Below are 17,387 nucleotides of genomic sequence, written 5' to 3'. Positions count from 1 at the left end.
ATTTCTAAAAGTTTTTTAGGTGCTTTATGTGTCTGAGTGCTTTGCCTGCATGTATGTAAGTGTACCACGAATCTGCCTGGTGTGTGTGGAGGTCAGAAGGTGCTGGATCTCCTGGACCTGGATTTCCTTGCTTGTGAGCCACCATGTGGAATCTGGCAGCCTCTGCAGGAGCCACAAGCGCTCTTAACCTCTAAGCCATCCATCTCTCCAGCCCCAAGTACTTAATTTCGCTTTTTAACTATCTTTATGTGTGTGGGTGTTTTGTCCAGATGTACATCTGTGCATCTTGTGCATGTCTGGTACCCACAGAGAACAACCCCCACCCCCAGTCCTAGTGCCCTTAATCTCTGAGCCATTCATTGTTCCAGCCGCATTTTGTTACTGCGATTAGTAACACAAATGAAGTCAGTGTTTCATTTCCCTTAGCTATACCCCTAGGAGAACTGTTGACTTGGTATTCGGTCTCCTTTTGTTTTTTGAGAAGACAGGGTCTCATTATGTTGCCCTGACTGGCCTTGAACTCAGAGATACCCACACCTCTGTCTCCCCAGTATGGGTATTAAAGGTGTACACCACCGTACCTCATGTAAACCCTTAAACTTGTGATCTTCCTGCTTCCGCTTCCCAGTGCTAGGGTTATAGGTCTCAGTCACCATGCAGATGTACAGTGTCTCTTTAGCCGTTTGGGGGTGGGCTGGACTATTCTCCCAAGCAGCAGCAGCAGTGTAGGAAGGCCTCACTATCCCTGCACCCTCTTACTTTGACCTTGTTTCCCCGCAGCCAGCCAGAGGCGTGTGAAGCAGTAGCTCAGTGTGGTGAGGGTTAGCATCATCCTAAAGACAATGATGCTGGAGGGTCTCTGTAGGCCATATTAGTATATATCTTCTCTGCGGTTGGGGAGACTGCTCAGCAGCTGAGGGCTCTTTCTGCTCTTCCAGAGGAGCTGGGCTTAATTCCCAGCACCCTTGTGAGTTTGCTCATAGACACCTGTAAATCTGGGGGATCCAGCAGATGCTTGTGATTAGAAATAAAATCTTAGGGATATGTCAGGTTTGTTTCAGGTTCTTTACCTGCTTTGTAACTGGATCATTTGTGTTTCTTTTATGAGTTGAATTCTTCGTTTATTCAAAGTACAGGTTCCAAATGTTTCCCCACTCTATGGATTGTCTTTTCAGTTGACGTAAATCTTTTTTTTTTTTTTTTCATTCTTGGTACCCAGAGAGCAGAGAGGCTGGAAAAGGGTGCTGGATTTCCTGGAGCTGGAGTTCCCACCACGAGAGTGCTGGGAACTGAACTCCGGTTCTCTGAAAGAGCAACCAGGATGCTTGACTGCTAGATCATCTCCCCAGCCCATGTCTCTTCACTTTTTTAATTTTGTTTTGGTTTGGCTTTTTTTGGAGACAGGATCTCTCTACAGAGCCCTGGCTATCCTGGAATTCACTCTGTAGACCAGGCTGGCCTTGAACTCAGTGATCCCTCTGCCTCTGCCTCCTGAGTGCTGGGATTAAAGGCGTGTACCACCTATGCATGGCTATCTTTTTTTAAAGTTATGTTTATATCATTTTGGTGGCACACATTTTTAACCCAGCACACAGTTGGCAGGTCTCTGTGAGTTTGAGGCCAACTTGGTCTACACAGTGAGTTCCAGGCCAGCCAGAGATACATAGTGAGACCCTGTTTTCAGAAAATACATTTCCTTACTGTGTGTAGACATATGTGTGTGGCAGTCAGAGGGCAACTTTCAGGAACTGATTCTCCCCTTTCACCTTGTGGGTTCCAGGGTTCAATCTGGGGATTGCCGGATTTGATGACAGATGCCTCTACCTGCCGAGCCACCCCCCCCCCAGCCATCTTCTCAGCTCTTATGATTAAATACATATGTCATAACAATTGACCACACTGTCCATATGTAAGCGTATGGGTCTGTGACATCAACTGGCATTCACACCATTGCCCGGTCAGCACATTTCCAGAAGTTTTCCTTCAAACCAAACAAATGTCACTCACTATGTGCTCACCTGCCCTGATAAGCCTCATTCTACGCTGTCCGGGAATTAGCCTCTTCTGGGACCTCCTACACGTATTCTCATTCAGGACTCACGCTTTGGTGGACATCTTATTTTACTAGTGTAACATTGTCAACGCATTATGTATCAACACTTTTAGGCGGAAAGGAGAGTTGAGCCCCTTTCCTTTCATGTAGCCCAGGCTGGCCTCCAGCTCACAATCTTCCTGACTCAGCCGAGTTCACATTTATCCTGGTCTGCCTAGTGAGCTTGAGGACAGCCTGGCCTATATGAAAGCCTACCTGGAAACAACATTACAATTCATTTGTAAATGTAGTTTTGCTCATACCCTAGGCAGTGTGACTCTGTGGGGCTGTTGCAGCCCCTAACTTTATAAACTTGAAGGTTTCTCACACATTTGAGGCGTGCCCACTTCCTCACCACCCCCTCCTCTATGCTAAACCTGCTTCAGTTACTCTTATTCTAAAAGCCACAACTTCAGAACAGGGATGAGAACGGACATTGGAGATAGAAATCTGAAATTCAAGGAGGAAGCTTCGACTGCCTTAAATAGATGCCTTGGGCTTTGGTATTTAGTCCAGATGAGATAAGCAGTCACCTCACTGTGCCAGGGCCTCGGAAGGCAGAGGAACAATGCTCCGGGATGGAGCCCCTGGTACCTCCAGTTTCCTGCTCTTATCTGTGTGTGACCGCTTTGTGCAGGCTGGAAGGGCAGTGGCCGCTCTCTTCAGGGCTCACTGCAGACAGCCTGAGGGGAAGCCAAACTGCTCTGTGGGGGAAAGGAGAAAATGTTCAGTGTTCAGTTACATGAAGAAGGGAACCAGCTTGAGAGAGGGACTTAGCTTCCATAAACGTTGCTGTAAGCATCTTTCATTTTAACTTTATAGCAAGTCATATATAAAAAGACGAAATTAAAATATCTTTTTTTTTTTTTTTTGAGACAGTGATTTATGTAGCCCAGACTTGGCCTGGAAGTCCCATCTGTAGCCAAAGATGGACTTCTACCCTCATGCCTCAGTCTCCCTACCCGGGCCTGGGTGTTAAACATTGTTGCCAACCATGGTGTCATAACCCTTTAATCCAGCACGAGTTCCAGGACAGCCAGGGCTACGCAGAGAAACCCTGTCTGGAAAAGCTAAAACAACAAAATCAAAGAAAACAAAAATTTAAATATTCTTTAGAAACTGTCAGTCCCTCAAGTATTTCTTAGGTATATAAACTGGCCGGAAGGAGACAATAGTGAGACATTTTGCTTTACTATTAACTGTTTCTTCAAAAACAAAGCAAACACACACAAAGTCCATGAAACACTATTAAGGAATACAGGTGTCCTCACCCCACCAAAGTGGAGGAGTGGAACAGGGTCTCTTCATCTGGGAGGGAGCCACTCAGCCGCAGGTTCCATTGTGCCCCTCATCCCTGTGAGGTGTGTGTGCTCCAAGCCCCACATTGAAGGACTAAGACCACATACAGCCCTGAGCCCTGTGCGAGCTGTGGGGCTTACATATTCACGGTAATGCTTAGATTTAGTTTTTAAAGTTGTTTTTACATTTCTTTGTACGTTTATTTGTATGTGCTGTTGTGCACATATAACGTTTAGAGGAAAACTTGCAGAAGTTTTCCCCACGAGGGCTCTGGGGACTGAACTCAGGTCATTGGGTAAGGCAACAAGCACCTTTACCTACTAAGCCTTCCTACTGGTTCAGTAATGCTAATTTTTAAACAAATGGGGGGGGGGAGGGTGCTGGAGCGATGACTCAGAGGTTGAGAGCACTGGCTGCTCTTCCGGAGGACCTGGGTTCCACTCCCAGTGCCCACATGGCAGCTCACAACTGTCTTTTTTTTTTTTTTAAATATTTATTTATTTATTTATTATATATACAATATTCTGTCTTGTGTATGTCTGCAGGCCAGAAGAGGGCACCAGACCTCATTACAGATGGTTGTGAGCCATCATGTGGTTGCCGGGAATTGAACTCAGGACCTTTGGAAGAGCAGGCAATGCTCTTAACCACTGAGCCATCTCTCCAGCCCCCCTGTCTGTAACTTCTGTTTTAAGGTATCTGACACTCTTACACACACACACGCACATTCAAACACCAATGTACATTAAATAAGAACGAATCATTAAAAATATTTTAAAATTAATTTAAAGTATATGTATGTATGTGTCTATGTGTGGGTGTGTGTAAATGGGTGTAGAACCAGAAGAGGTTGTCAGGTGTCCTGGAGTAGTGTGCACTCCTAACTGCTCAGCTAACTCTCCAAGCAGGTAACAGTAAATTTGATGTTCAGTTCAAATGAGGCACAATAGCCAGGATGGTGGTGGTACACACCTTTAATCCCAGTACTTGGAAGGCAGAGGCGGGCAGATCTCTAAGTTCAAGACCAGCCTGATCTACAGAGCGAGTTCTAGGAAGTCAGGGCTATACAGAGAAACCTGTCCCGAAAATCAAAGTGAGGTATCGTGGCATAGTAAGAGATGAGCAATAATTTATAGCAAAATAGAATTATTCCTGGGCTAGAGAGATGGTTCAGCAGATAATAGCACTGAGTGCTTCAGAGAACCCAGGTTCTGTTCCCAGCACCCACATGGCATCTCAAACCATCTGTAACTCCAGTTCCAGGGCCTCCAATGCCCTCTTCTGGACATGTGGCTCATGTACATATACACAGGTGAAAACACCCATACACTAAATATAAATTGCAAACAAATTCTTTTGTTTATTTAGGTTTTTTGAGACAGGATTTCTCTGTAGTTTTAGAGCCTGTCCTGGAACTAGCTCTTATAGACTAGGCTGGCCTCAAACTCACAGAGATCCGCTTGTCTCTGTCTCCCAAGTGCTGGGAGTAAAGGCGTGCGCCACCACCGCTCAGCTGCAAACAAACTTTTAAAAACAGAGTTATAACTGTATTCCGTAATAGCCGAGTAAAGCCTTCTGTCTCAGGTGCCAGCTCAGTTAACTGCTGCTGTCCCCCTGTTCTTTCCTTGGAGAATGCCTACTTAGTCACAGCTCCACAGAGCAAGAGAGCCACGGAATGCAGTCAGGTCTGAGAAGCTACCGAGTGTCCCCTTCAGTGAAAAGGGGAACAAACAGTCTTGACTTACTTACGGAAAGAGAAGAGTCGCATGCTAAGGGCGCTAAGACCCATGGTAAAAACAGTTCTGACACAGACGAAACTGCAAAGAAGGAGAAATTTTCTGTTTTGGGGTTCTGTGTGTTAGGGTGTGGAGGCCAGAAGTCAGTACTGGGTATCTTCCGTCCTTCTCTGTCCTCGGAGACAAGGTCTTCTGCTCAACCTGGAGCTTCTGACCCAGGTGCCATGGCTGTCCAGTAGCTCCGGAGACTCAGCTGTTTCTGCCTTTGCTCCAGTTTTGGGATTACAGGTGTGGCCTACTGAGCCTGGCTCTCCACGCAGATGCTGGGGGTATTCGTACAACAAGCCCTGACTGAGTCATCTTCCTAACTCATGGGTTTTTTGTTGATGTTTTATTTTTGTTTTTCGAGACAGGATTTCTTTTTTTTTTTGGTTTTTCGAGACAGGGTTTCTCTGTGGTTTTGGAGCCTGTCCTGGAACTAGCTCTTGTAGACCAGGCTGGTCTCGAACTCACAGAGATCCGCCTGCCTCTGCCTCCCAAGTGCTGGGATTAAAGGCGTGCGCCACCACCGCCCGGCTTCGAGACAGGATTTCTATGTGTAGTCCTGGCTGTCCTGGAACTCACTATGTAGCTCAGGCTGGCCTCTAACTGTGGCCTCCTGCCTCTGCCTCCACGGTGCTGGGCCCTGTGCCTCCCATCTTTAATCGGTGCCAGGCTTTGCTACTTTATTGACTAAGAAAGCTGAACTGAGGATAAAGAGGATGATAGTCACCCAACAGGCTCAGGCCTTGGGGTCTATTCTCTGCAACACATAAACTGGCTCACACCCGTAATCCCAGCATTTGTGGGGTGGAGGGAAAGATCAGAAGTTCAAGGTCACCTTTAGCTGCTTGGTGATTTCAAGGCCAGCCTGGGACTACACGAGACCCTATATTTTTAAATGGGGAATGGGGCTGGATACGTGGTTCTGGAGTTAGCAGCATGCACTGCTTTTTCAGAGGACGTGTGTTTGGTACACAGCACCCACACCAGGAGGCTGACAACCACATGAAACTCTAGGGGATCCGATGCCTCCTCTGGCTCCTGAGGGCACCCTCAGACCCGTGGCACACACCCACACAGAGACACACTCATATGCATAAATAAAAATCTTTTTTTCTCTTAAAGGGGGAATTACTGTATTAGTCATTTTATTTATGTATTTATTTATTTTGGTTTTTCGAGACAGATTTTCTCTGTATAACAGTCTGGCTGACCTGGAACTTGCTTCGTAGGCCAGGTTGGCCTAGAACTCAGAGATTCACCTGCCTCTGCCTCTGCCTCCCAAGTGCTGGGATTAAAGGTCTGTGCCACTACCGCCCAGCATATTAGTCAATTTTTTATTAAGACCCGGATTATTTTAGTGTCTATCAGGAGAGCAAGATTTAAAATTTTATGTGATACAAGCATTTGACCTGTCTTTGCACCTTGTGAGTTCAGTGCCTGCAGAGACTAAGAGAGGGTGTTGGATCCCCTGGAACTAGAGGTTCAGATGGTTGTGAGCCACCATATGGGTGCTTGGAATCGAACACAGGTCGCCTGGAAGAGCAGTAAGTGCTCATAGCCACTGAGCCCTCTCTCCAGACCCCTGAAAGAGCAAGATTTTTATGAATGGCCCAACACAGTACTTCTTTGTCCTACTTCACTACATAGTGCACTTGCTGTCAAATAAATGAACAAATTAGACGTGAGCACCAGGGCCAGCTGTGTGCTGTAGGCATCTGTTGCTTTAAGAGTAAGAAAGAGCTTTGTGAATGGCTTAGCCGTTTGTAGATCCCTTTGGTACTGGTGTCTCTCCCTGTCCCGCTGCTGTGACAGGAAGGGTTACAAGTCCTTTACAGCCTGTGCCTGACTGGCATCGTGGCTCTCTTGGAAACACTGAGTTCACTGAATAAATATTTATTGAACACTGACTGCAGGCTGGGTGCCCTGCATGGGGAAGAACAGAGTCCAATGTTCTCGGCTCCAATAAAACCTTGTCACCTTCCTTATTCACTCCAAGTTCCTTCAGCGGAGGAATGCACATCCGGGTGATCTGGCCGAAGGAAGGCTAAAGTATCTCTTCTGGGATTTGATTTTCTAAAACCTCAACTTTGAGATGATGTAGGAGGTTAATAGGTAGTTGTGAGAGAGAACGCAGAGCCGTGCCGGGTGGTGCATGCGTTTGATGCCAGCACTAGGGAGGCAGAGGTTGATGGATCTGAGTTATACAGTAAAAACCTGTCCCCAAAAGCAAATAACGCAGAGAGGTTCCATGAGTCTTCTCTGCAGCTCCTTTGACAAAATCCTGCACAGAAAGCTGGGGCGGAGGCCTGGGAAAGTGCTCAGCTAGTCAGGCACTTGTCCCAAAAGCATGAGTTCGACCCCCAGAACTCGGATTTAAAAAGAAAAATCAGATAGAGTGACATTCACTTGTACTCCTTCTGGGGAGGAGGAGATGGGTGGACCTCTGGCAGCCTAGCCTCCTTGGTAAGGAGGAGACAGGGAGGAGGTCCTGTCTCAAGAAGAGTGGCGTCTGAGAGATAGCCAAGGCTGTCTTCTGCACTCACACCCAGATGTGTGTGCACCCGGATGTGTGTGCACCCAGCTGACACTATAGGACCGACAGGAGATTGACCCCGCCCGCTGGAACGAGGTTTTCCAGACTGGAACCCACTAGGTGGCTGGCGGTGTAGTTCAGTGGGCAGAGTGTTTGCCCAGCATGCACAAAGTGCCGGTTCCATCTCTAACGTGGGTGCCATCATCCTAATGCTATCACCCTTAGCTGCCCTGTGAATCTGGTTAGCCTAGGCGAAAAGACCCGCCTCCCCCCCAGCCTGTTGATCTCGACATGAACAGAGTGCTATATTCTTCACAGGAATTTACAAAATGGGTTCATTACACAGGGAAACCTTGTCTTTTTGTTTTGTTTTTTGAGTCAGGGTTTCTCTGTGCAGCATCTCTGACTGTCCTGGAACTCACTCTGTAAAGCAAGCTGGCCTCAAACTCAGAGATCTGTCTGCTTTGGCCTCCTAAGTGCTGGGACTAAAGGTGTGTGCCACCACTACCTGGCTAGATGTTCTTCTAGATGATGTGAGAACAATGAATTTATATTCATGGGCTAGCAAGATGGCTCAGTGTGTAAAAGTGCATTCCTGCATTGGGTTCCCAGAAACCATGGACAGGTAGAAGAGAGCCCAAAACTTGTCCTCTTGCTGACATGATGGTACACACCTTTAGTCCCAGCACTAGGGAGACAGAAGCAGGTAGAAACCTGTGAGTTCAAGGTCAGCCTGATCTACCAAGTGAGTCAGGACATCCAAAACTATGTAGAGAGACCCTGCCTCAAAAAAGGGGGAGGGGGGCTGGAGAGACATCTCAGCAAAGTGCTTGCCATGCAAGGTTGAAGACCAGAGCTTGGATCCCCCAGAAACCTTCATAAAATCCTGAGTAAGCAGTAGCTGTAACTCCAGGCTTAGAAGGCAGAGACAAGGGATCCGCAGAGCAAGCTGGCTAGTAAGACAAGTCATATACTCAGGCTCTGGCTTTGATTGAGAGACCCTGCCTCAATTAATAAGGTAAACTAGTCATTGAGAATTGTTCTTGACATCAACCTCAGGGCCTGTAAATGCACTAGATCACAGACACTCTTACACATGTATACACACACATGCATATCACATACACACACACACACACACACACAAAGTGGAAAAGAGAGATAAATAAAAAATGGAAGCAGGTTTAACAGTTTGCTGGTCAGAGGGGAGTCTGTTGCCCAGCTCAGGAAGGTCTGTGCCGCAACTTTGGACATCAGTGCAGGCTTGCACGAACCATCAGCATTGCAAGTTTGCATTGTGCTCCTGCCCTTGGCCAGTGCCTGTGAAATAACGTGTAAAGGACTGAAGGAGACAAAGGTGACAGTCTTAGGGATTGACTCAGTGCACGTTGAGCACTTCCTGGGCCTGAAGGGCCCATGACTCCTCTGTATCAGCAAAAATGCCTGCCAGAAGAGCAAGGCTTGGTCTCTGACCATGTACTGCAGTCACACGACGAGCTCGGGAAAGGACAGGCCCAGGGAGGAGGTGAGCTAAAAACACCAGCTTTGGGGATCCTGGCTGGAACTTGGGACAAATGAGTGGACCTTTCTGAACTCTTTCTTCTTATCTGTTTCATGGGATTGTAAGAGGATTCAATGAGCCTTTGCATGTAAAATGTAACTAGTTACCTAGGACACTGAGGCAGGAGGATGGCAAGTTCGTGGATGTCTCGCCAATTTATCAAGACCTTGTCTTAAAGAGTTATTTTTTTCCTTTCCCTTCTTATCTCTTTGTCTCCTCCACTAAAAACATATTTGTCTTTATTTGCATGCACGCGCACGTCTGTGTGTGTGTGTTTGTGTGTGTATGAGAGAGAGAGAGAGAGAGAGAGAGAGAGAGAGAGAGAGAGAGACTTGACTCTATGTGTCCTACGTGCATCCAGGCATTGAGTCTTGCTTCGGCCCATTATAAGTCTTTCGTAGGCACTGGGTCAAGGGAGCATGAACAAAGAGCAAACACAGACTGTGGCAGTGCTGGCAGCTTGTGCAATCATGCCCTGATTTGCAGAGTTGCAGCACAGACTTTCCCGGACAGAAGCAAGAAGACAGAGTCAGAACCAATGGAGCTGAAGTTCCAGGTAGTGAGCGAGCTGTCCGGTGAGGATACTCGGAAACGGATCTGAGTCCTCCGTGAGGGTAGGCAGTGCTTCTAAGAGCTGAGCCGTCCCTCCAGCCCTCTGCCATATGTTCTGTCACAACAGGGAGAATAGGCTAACCTGAAACTCTCCGTGTAGATGAGGATGACCTTGAACTTCAGATCCTCTCTTTCTTAAGTGCTGGGTAGTTGGCGTGTACTATCATGCCCGATTTTATGTTATGTTGGGGACCGGACCAAACCCAGGATCTTGTGAATGCTAAACAGGCACTCTACCAACCAAGCTATGGTTCCAGCTCTTGATATATTGAAATTAATCTTACCTGGTGTGCGTGTGTGTGTGCGTGTATGTGTGCGTGTGTGTGTGTGTAAGAGAGAGAGAGAGAGAGAGTGTGTGTGTGTGTGTGTGCATGTGTGTACGTGCGTGTGGTGCATGCATGTGTGTATGTGCATGTGTTGCTATGGGCTAAGCCCAGGGCTTTGCATATGGTAGATAAACATTGAGATACATCCCCAGCCCTTTACTTTTATAAATGTGCCTTTTAGTTTAATTAAAGATACATGTCTAGCTCTACTCTATTTCACAAGGCTACACAATATCACTTCTTCATATGATTCACTCTCAACTCCACCCCGCTGAGTCCATGGTGGAGCTGCCAGCACCTTCGAAAATGCATGCACTCTACATTCATTGCTATCCTAGTACGCTCCCCTCCTCTTAAGTTGTAACCTTAGCAAATAAAAATACTCAAATATGAAACCAGGCAGACTCTGTGAGCTCCAGGCCAGCCAGTGCTACATCGTAGACCCTTGTCTCAGAACTCAACTCGCAGTGGGCTGGAGCTAAGTTGTAGTAATAGGAGCAGCGGGGCTGCGTTCCCAGCACCCCGGCCACCTGCTCGGCTAGCTTATGCCCCGAAATAATTATATGGACGTTGTATTTTTTTAATTATTGCTTGGCCCATTTCTATCTAGCCTCTTCTAGGCTAATTCTCACATATTAATTTAGCCCATTTCTAATCATCTGTGTAGCGCCCCTAGGTGCGCTTACTGGGAAGATTTTAGCCTATGTCCATCCTGGGTCGGAGCTTCATCGTGTGCGTCTGCCTGGGAGCTGGGGCATGGCATCTCTCTCTGAGGCGTCTGCTTCCGAGCAGAGAGCTGTGGAGTCTGAGCTCACTTCTTCTTCCTCCCAGCGTTCTGTTTACTCCTCCCACCTATCTTCTAACCAATGAGGGCCAAGCAGTTTCTTTTTATTTAACCAATGACCTTCCTCCATCACTAAGTGACCTGGGATGGGATTCCTGCAGTCACTGAGCATCTATAATCCTAGCACTGGGGAGGTGGGGACATCGGGGTCACTCTCGCTTGCGCACCAGCTCAGCTAGTTGAGTCAGTGAGCTCTTCCAGAGATTCTGAGTTTGGTTCCCAGGACCCACATGGTCTCAGTAGCCTGAAACTTCCATGGGACCCAACTCTCTTCTGATTTCTGTAAGCCCCAGCCAAGTGTGTGGTGTACATACATTCGTGGAGGCAAGATGAAGGCGTAAGTCACAAACAATGCCACACCAGTTTGGAATTATGATTAATAGGGTGGTATAGAAAAAGGGGAAGTGATGTGGGAGTGTCATATATCAATCTGTTGATTTCATTGGTTAAGCAATAAAGAAACTGCTTGGCCCTCATAGGTTAAAACATAGGTGGGAGGAGTAAACAGAACAGAATGCTGGGAGAAAGAAGCTGAGTCAAGGAGTCGCCATGATTCTCCTACTCCAGGCAGACGCAGGTTAAGATCATTCCTGGTAAGCCAGCTCGTGGGCTACACAGATTATAATAAATGGGCTAGTCCAGGTGCAAGAGTTAGCCGAGAAAAGGCTAGATATAATGGGCCAAGCAGTGTTTAAAAGAATACAGTTTCCGTGTAATTATTTCGGGGCATAAGCTAGAGCTAGCCATGTGGGCGGCCGGGTGCCGGGGACGCAGCCCCGCCGCTCTTATTACTACAGCAAGACATTTATACACATATGCTAGAATAGCTTCATCTTTAAAAATATAAGATAGAGAATGCTTGTGCTCGCTTCCGCAGCACATATACTAAAATTGGAACGATACAGAGACGATTAGCATGGCCCCTGCGCAAGGATGACAAGAGAAAAAAAAGAAGAAAAAAAAAAAAGATAGAGAATGCTTGAAGAAGACACCAGATTTTTTTTACCTCTGGCCTTGGCCCCCACACACACACGCACATCTTCACACACACACGCACACACTCACACACACACACACCTTCACACACACACGCACACACTCACACACACGCACACCTTCACACACACACGCACACACTCACACACACGCACACCTTCACACACACACGCACACACTCACACACATGCACACCTTCACACACACACGCACATCTTCACACACATGCACACCTTCACACACACACGCACATCTTCACACACACACGCACACCTTCACACATACACGCACACACCAAGGAAAAAGAAAACCTTGAAACAAACAAACAAAAAGAAAAAGAGTTGTGGCTGAGCGGTAGCAGCACAGAACTTTAATCCCAGCACTCGGTAGACAGAGGCAGGCAGATCTCTATAAATTCAAGGTCAGCCTGGTCTACAGAGTGGGTTCCAGGACAGGCTCCATACACAAAGAAACCCTGTCTCAAAAAACGAAACAAGAAAGAGAGAGAGAGGGAGCTGGGGAGATGGCTCAGAGGTTAAGAGCACTGGCTGCTCTTCCAGAGGTCCTGAGTTCAATTCCCAGCAACCACATGGTGGCTCACAACCATCTGTAATGAGATCTGGTGCCCTCTTCCTGACTGTAGGCATCCAAGCAGACAGAATAGTGTATACATAATAAAAAATAAATCTTTAAAAAAAAAGAAAGAAAGAAAGAAAGAAAGAAAGAGAGAGAATTGTGGAGACCTGAAGTAAATAGCCATCCCATGATCAAATGTTGCGTTAAAAGTTTGTTCCCGGGTGCTAAAGAGATGGCTCAGCAATTAAGAGTACTGGCTGCTTTTCCAGAGGACATGGGCTCAATTCCAAGCACCCACATGGTGACTCACAAGACAGCTGTAACTCCAGTTCCAGGAGATCTGAGGCCTTTTTTTGACCTCCATGGGCACTAGGCAGATACATGGGGCATAGGCATGCATGTAGGCAAAGCACATGCACATATAAAATAAAATAAAAATTTTAAAATGTCATCTTAGATGGGTGTACTGGCACAGGCCTTAGTCCTAGCACACGGAAGGCAGGTGCAGGCAAATCTCTGTGAGTTCAAGGTCAGCCTGGTCTACATTGTGAGTTCCAGGACAGCCAGACCTACATGGTGAGATCCTGCCTCAAAATAATCATAATCATCATCATCATAATACTAATAAATAAGCGGTACCAGTCAGGCATGGTGGTATATGCCTTTAATCTGAGCACTTAAGAGGTAGAAGGAGGCAAATCTCCACTACTTCAAAGCTAGCCTGGTCTACATGTTAAGTTCCAGGCTACCCAAGGCTACATAGTGAGACCCTGTCTCAACAACAATAATACTAATAACTAGCTAAGTAATTTTTTTTTAAAGCATGTTCCCCCTTGAGGAGTCTATGAGCGGAGGCACACTAGGGTCTTCATATAGGCTGGTGCCAGGGCAGAGAGCATTAGTGCTCATGGTTCCCAGTGGAGAGAAAACTGCTGTTGACATTGGGGGCAGGTATTGGGACGTGTGTCTTCTGCTCCTCACATTCCCTCTCAGTCCACAGGCCTCAATAGTTGCTTGCTGGCTAAACAGTTCATATATTCAATTCATGCGCTTCTCCTTGGTGCCTGAAACACTGTATGGACTTCCCTTCATGCTCCCTGCGACACGTGTGTGCAGGCACACATATGCCTATCATAGCGTCTGAGCCGCCAAAGCCATCTCTGCAGCGTTGTTATCAACTGTGAACCCACATGGGGCGACAGTCCACACACATCCAGACAACAAGCGCTGATCCCGTTTCCCAGCCTGGTCCTGCCGGACACGGCTGTTGTTCTTTGAAGTGTTTTCTAACAAGATAGACACTGAAGGAATGACCATGTGGTCACCGATGTGGCAGCTTTCCTTCCTTTCTCATTGCTATGAAAAAATACCTGACAGAAGGGGCTGGAGAGATGGCTCAGCGGTTTAAAAGCACTAGCTGTTCTTCTAGACTAGAGGACCTGGGTTCAATTCCCAGCACCCACATAGCAGCTCACAGCTATCTATAATTCTAGTTCTAGGGGATCCAAAACCCTCACAAAGAGTATATACAGGCAAAACACCAGTGTACATTAAATAAATAAATCTTTTAAAAAATACCTTATAAAAGCAATATCAGAAAGGAAGAATTTATTCTGTCTTATAATTCAAGGGGATCCATTCCATGCTGGCCAGAAGGCATGGTGGATGGCAGGAGCAGGAAAGGGCTTGTCACATTTTATCCCCTCCCCATATCAAGAGAGAACAGGAAGTAGGGGCTGGGCTGAGGCTCCACTCTAATGGTTCTTTAATCTTTCCCAACAGTGCCACCCGGTGCTGAGCAAGTGCTCAAACCCCTGAGCCTGTTGGGACAGTTATCATTTAAGCCATAGAGTGTCATGGGGACCCGGGAGCAAGGCTCCTACTTAGGGATACGAAGAAAGAGTCCACGGAGAAGGCGAAGCTTGGCTGGGGATTGTGTAACTCAGCGTCATGATCAGTCATTACCGTCACTGTTTGCAATGGAGGAGGGAAGGAAAAAGGAAGTTTAGTCCACAGCCAGGGCAGGCAGCTATGGCATGGTAGCCTGTCGTGCTGAGTCTCCACACAGGCCTACCCTGGCCAACATGGGCTTAGTCTCTTGGCTCGCATTAATGTAAGAAGAAAAGGCGGAGTCTAAGGGAACCTTCCTTGGTGCCTGGGTAGGAAAAAGCCAGCGCTATCCACATTTTCTTGCCTTTGAATTTGGTGTTTATCAAGGGAAATCTTGTTTTCATTTTTTTATAGCATGTGTTTATGACTTTGAACCAGGAACTTGCCCTCCTAGTGTTCTGCTGGCCCCCGGCTTTATCCTGTTTCCCGAGTTTTGAGGTTGTGTAAGAATTGTGAAAGGGTTTGCAGCCGCATCAAAGGGCAGGAAAGCTACCTGAACCCAGGGCTTCTGGGGCACATGCCTCCCCCTCACACTGCTTGCCCCAGGGAATTCATAGCTCTGCATACCACAATCTGGCTCATGTTCCTCCTCCTAACACCGGCACCCCAGCGTTAGAAGCTGTCTTCATTTCAGCCAAGAAATCATCATAGTCAGAAAGCAAGCAGCCAGTTCTGCCAGCCTCATTCCTAGAAGGAACATGGTACTTAAATTCTGGTGGCTCATGAAATTGACCAGAAGGCTAGAGAGCAAGGCCGTGAAAACAGCCAATGACACAGGACAGCTGTGCAGGAACAGCAGGAGGAGACCCTTCTCTGAGAGCGTCTCACCTGTCCCTGCATCACCATGCCGCGTCACCGAGAGGCCCTCTTCTGGCAGGAGCATCAGGGTGGTAGACTGGGATAGGAGGAGAGGCACTGTCTCCCCAGGACTTACACAATCTACAATCCCACTGAAAATGAGGTGCTCGGCCCTGTTGGGGATCAAGCTGGGGGCAAAGCTGGGCAGGACCTATAGAGGACCCTCTTGTGTGAACCAGAACCCAGATAGGACTCTGCCCCAGGACTGATGTTAGGCTGTGTAGGGAGTGTGCAACACGTTAACTCATGGCCTACTAAGAGAGTAGACCTGGAGACCTGTGTGCATATCCTAGTCCATCTTTGCCCAGCAGGTATGTAGCAGGCTCCCTGTTTTACCAATGAGGAAGTGGAGGTCAGGAATGCTGAGGTAATTTCCGGAGTCAGACAGCTGCTGGCATTCAAATTACGTGTGCTTTTCTGTGGCTCTGGCTTTCCTAGCCCTGGGACACTGAGTTATAGACAAAGCACCTAGGTGTCCCTGCTCTATCGTGAGGAATCAAGGTTGAGCAATGAACTTGTCTGGGGCTCCATCTTTGCTGTCTGCGTAGCTGGGGCCAACTGCTCTTTGTACCAGAATTCCTTCATGTTTCCCGGTTCACACATACATTCCCCTTTTGTCTTGCTAGGTGATTTGCCAGGAGAGTCAACAGTGATGTGTGACCTTGTTTTATTTTTTGCTTTTGTGTGTGTATGGGGTGGTGGTTAAGACAGGGTCTGTCTCCCTGGTTGTCCTGAAACTTACTGTGTAGACCAGGCTGACCTCAAACTCACAGAGATCCCCCTGCCTGTCTCCCAGTCTGTTGGATTAAAGTGTGTGTCAACACACCCAGTTTATAGTTTGTTCTTCTTCAAGTCCAAAAGGTACTAATTAGACTCTCTTTTTCTCTATGATGTGTGTGTGTGTGTTCACAGTTACTCCTGGGACTGCAGAATTTTAAAAAAATATTCCCTGGAATGTAGATCTGTTGTAGAGTTCTTGCCTGCTTGCATGAAGCCTGGGATTTATTTCCAGCTTAATATAAATGGGGCGTGGTATCTCACATCTGTAGTTCCAGTGGAGGCAGAAGGATTCGAAGTTCAAAGTCATCTCTGGCTACAAAGAAAGTTCAAGGCCTGCTGAGTAGTGGTGGTGTACACCTTAAATCCCAGCACTTGAGAGGTAGAGACAGGTTGATCTGTGAGTTTGAGCCCAGCCTGGTCTACAGAGTGAGTTCCAAGACAGACAAAATTACAGTGAATCACTGTCTCAAAAAACAAAAACAAATAAAGAAAAGAAATGAAAAAGAAAGAAGGCTCAAGGCCAGCACTACCTAAAAAACCAAAACCAAAACCAAAAAGCAAAAAACATGTGGATAATGATGTAAGTCAACATATTCACACCTAGGTTTCAAGAGTGAAGTGTGACTAACTGGGCAGGCCCTGGGGTTAAAAACAGAAAGGTTTTCCCGGTAAACCCAGGAGCCTCTAGGCTCTGTTTCCAGAGCCAACAACCGAAATTCACCCCACATGCGCCTGGCATGCACATGGCACGCTGTCCCGCAGTTCTGTGCCAAAGTCCAGCACACAGCTCTCATGCGCAGCCTCGGGCCAGAGCTCCAGACCTGGATCGATGTTCCTGGTGATCTGAGTCCTCCGCGGCAGAGGCCTGAGAGTGTTAGCTGGAACGGAAGAATGGCGTTAGCAGAGGGCTCTGCGGACATGACCTCATCTCTTTGTAGAGCCCAAATGCAACTGAGCAGCTTGACCATCGGGGTGGGAGAAAATCGTCTCAGGACACAGATGCAGTTCAGTTCAGATCTGACTTAGTTTCCCTTCTTTTGAGAGGGCTGGCATTGAGACAAGGTCTTATCATGTAACCTTGGTTGGTCTGGAACAGACTGGCCTTGAACTCACAGAGGTTTACTTGCCTCTGCCTCCTGAGTGTTGGGATTAAAGGTGTGTGTCAGCACACTAGGCTTCTCTCTCTCTCTCTCTCTCTCTCTCTCTCTCTCTCTCTCTCTCTCTTTTGAAGCAGAGTCT

General features: G+C 47.2%; 1 non-coding gene across 1 annotated transcript; it reads left to right on the top strand.

The window, feature by feature from the left end:
• Positions 1–11,909: 11,909 nt before the first annotated feature.
• LOC121457235 lies at positions 11,910–12,017 on the top strand. The gene has a single exon (XR_005975727.1). It is a non-coding gene; the product is annotated as a U6 spliceosomal RNA (small nuclear RNA).
• Positions 12,018–17,387: the final 5,370 nt, after the last annotated feature.

Source organism: Microtus oregoni, unplaced genomic scaffold (genome assembly GCF_018167655.1).
Source record: "Microtus oregoni isolate MIOR12 unplaced genomic scaffold, Mior012 000015F_ref0000493, whole genome shotgun sequence".
NCBI lineage: Eukaryota > Metazoa > Chordata > Mammalia > Rodentia > Cricetidae > Microtus > Microtus oregoni.
This window is presented reverse-complemented; position numbering and strand designations above follow the sequence as displayed.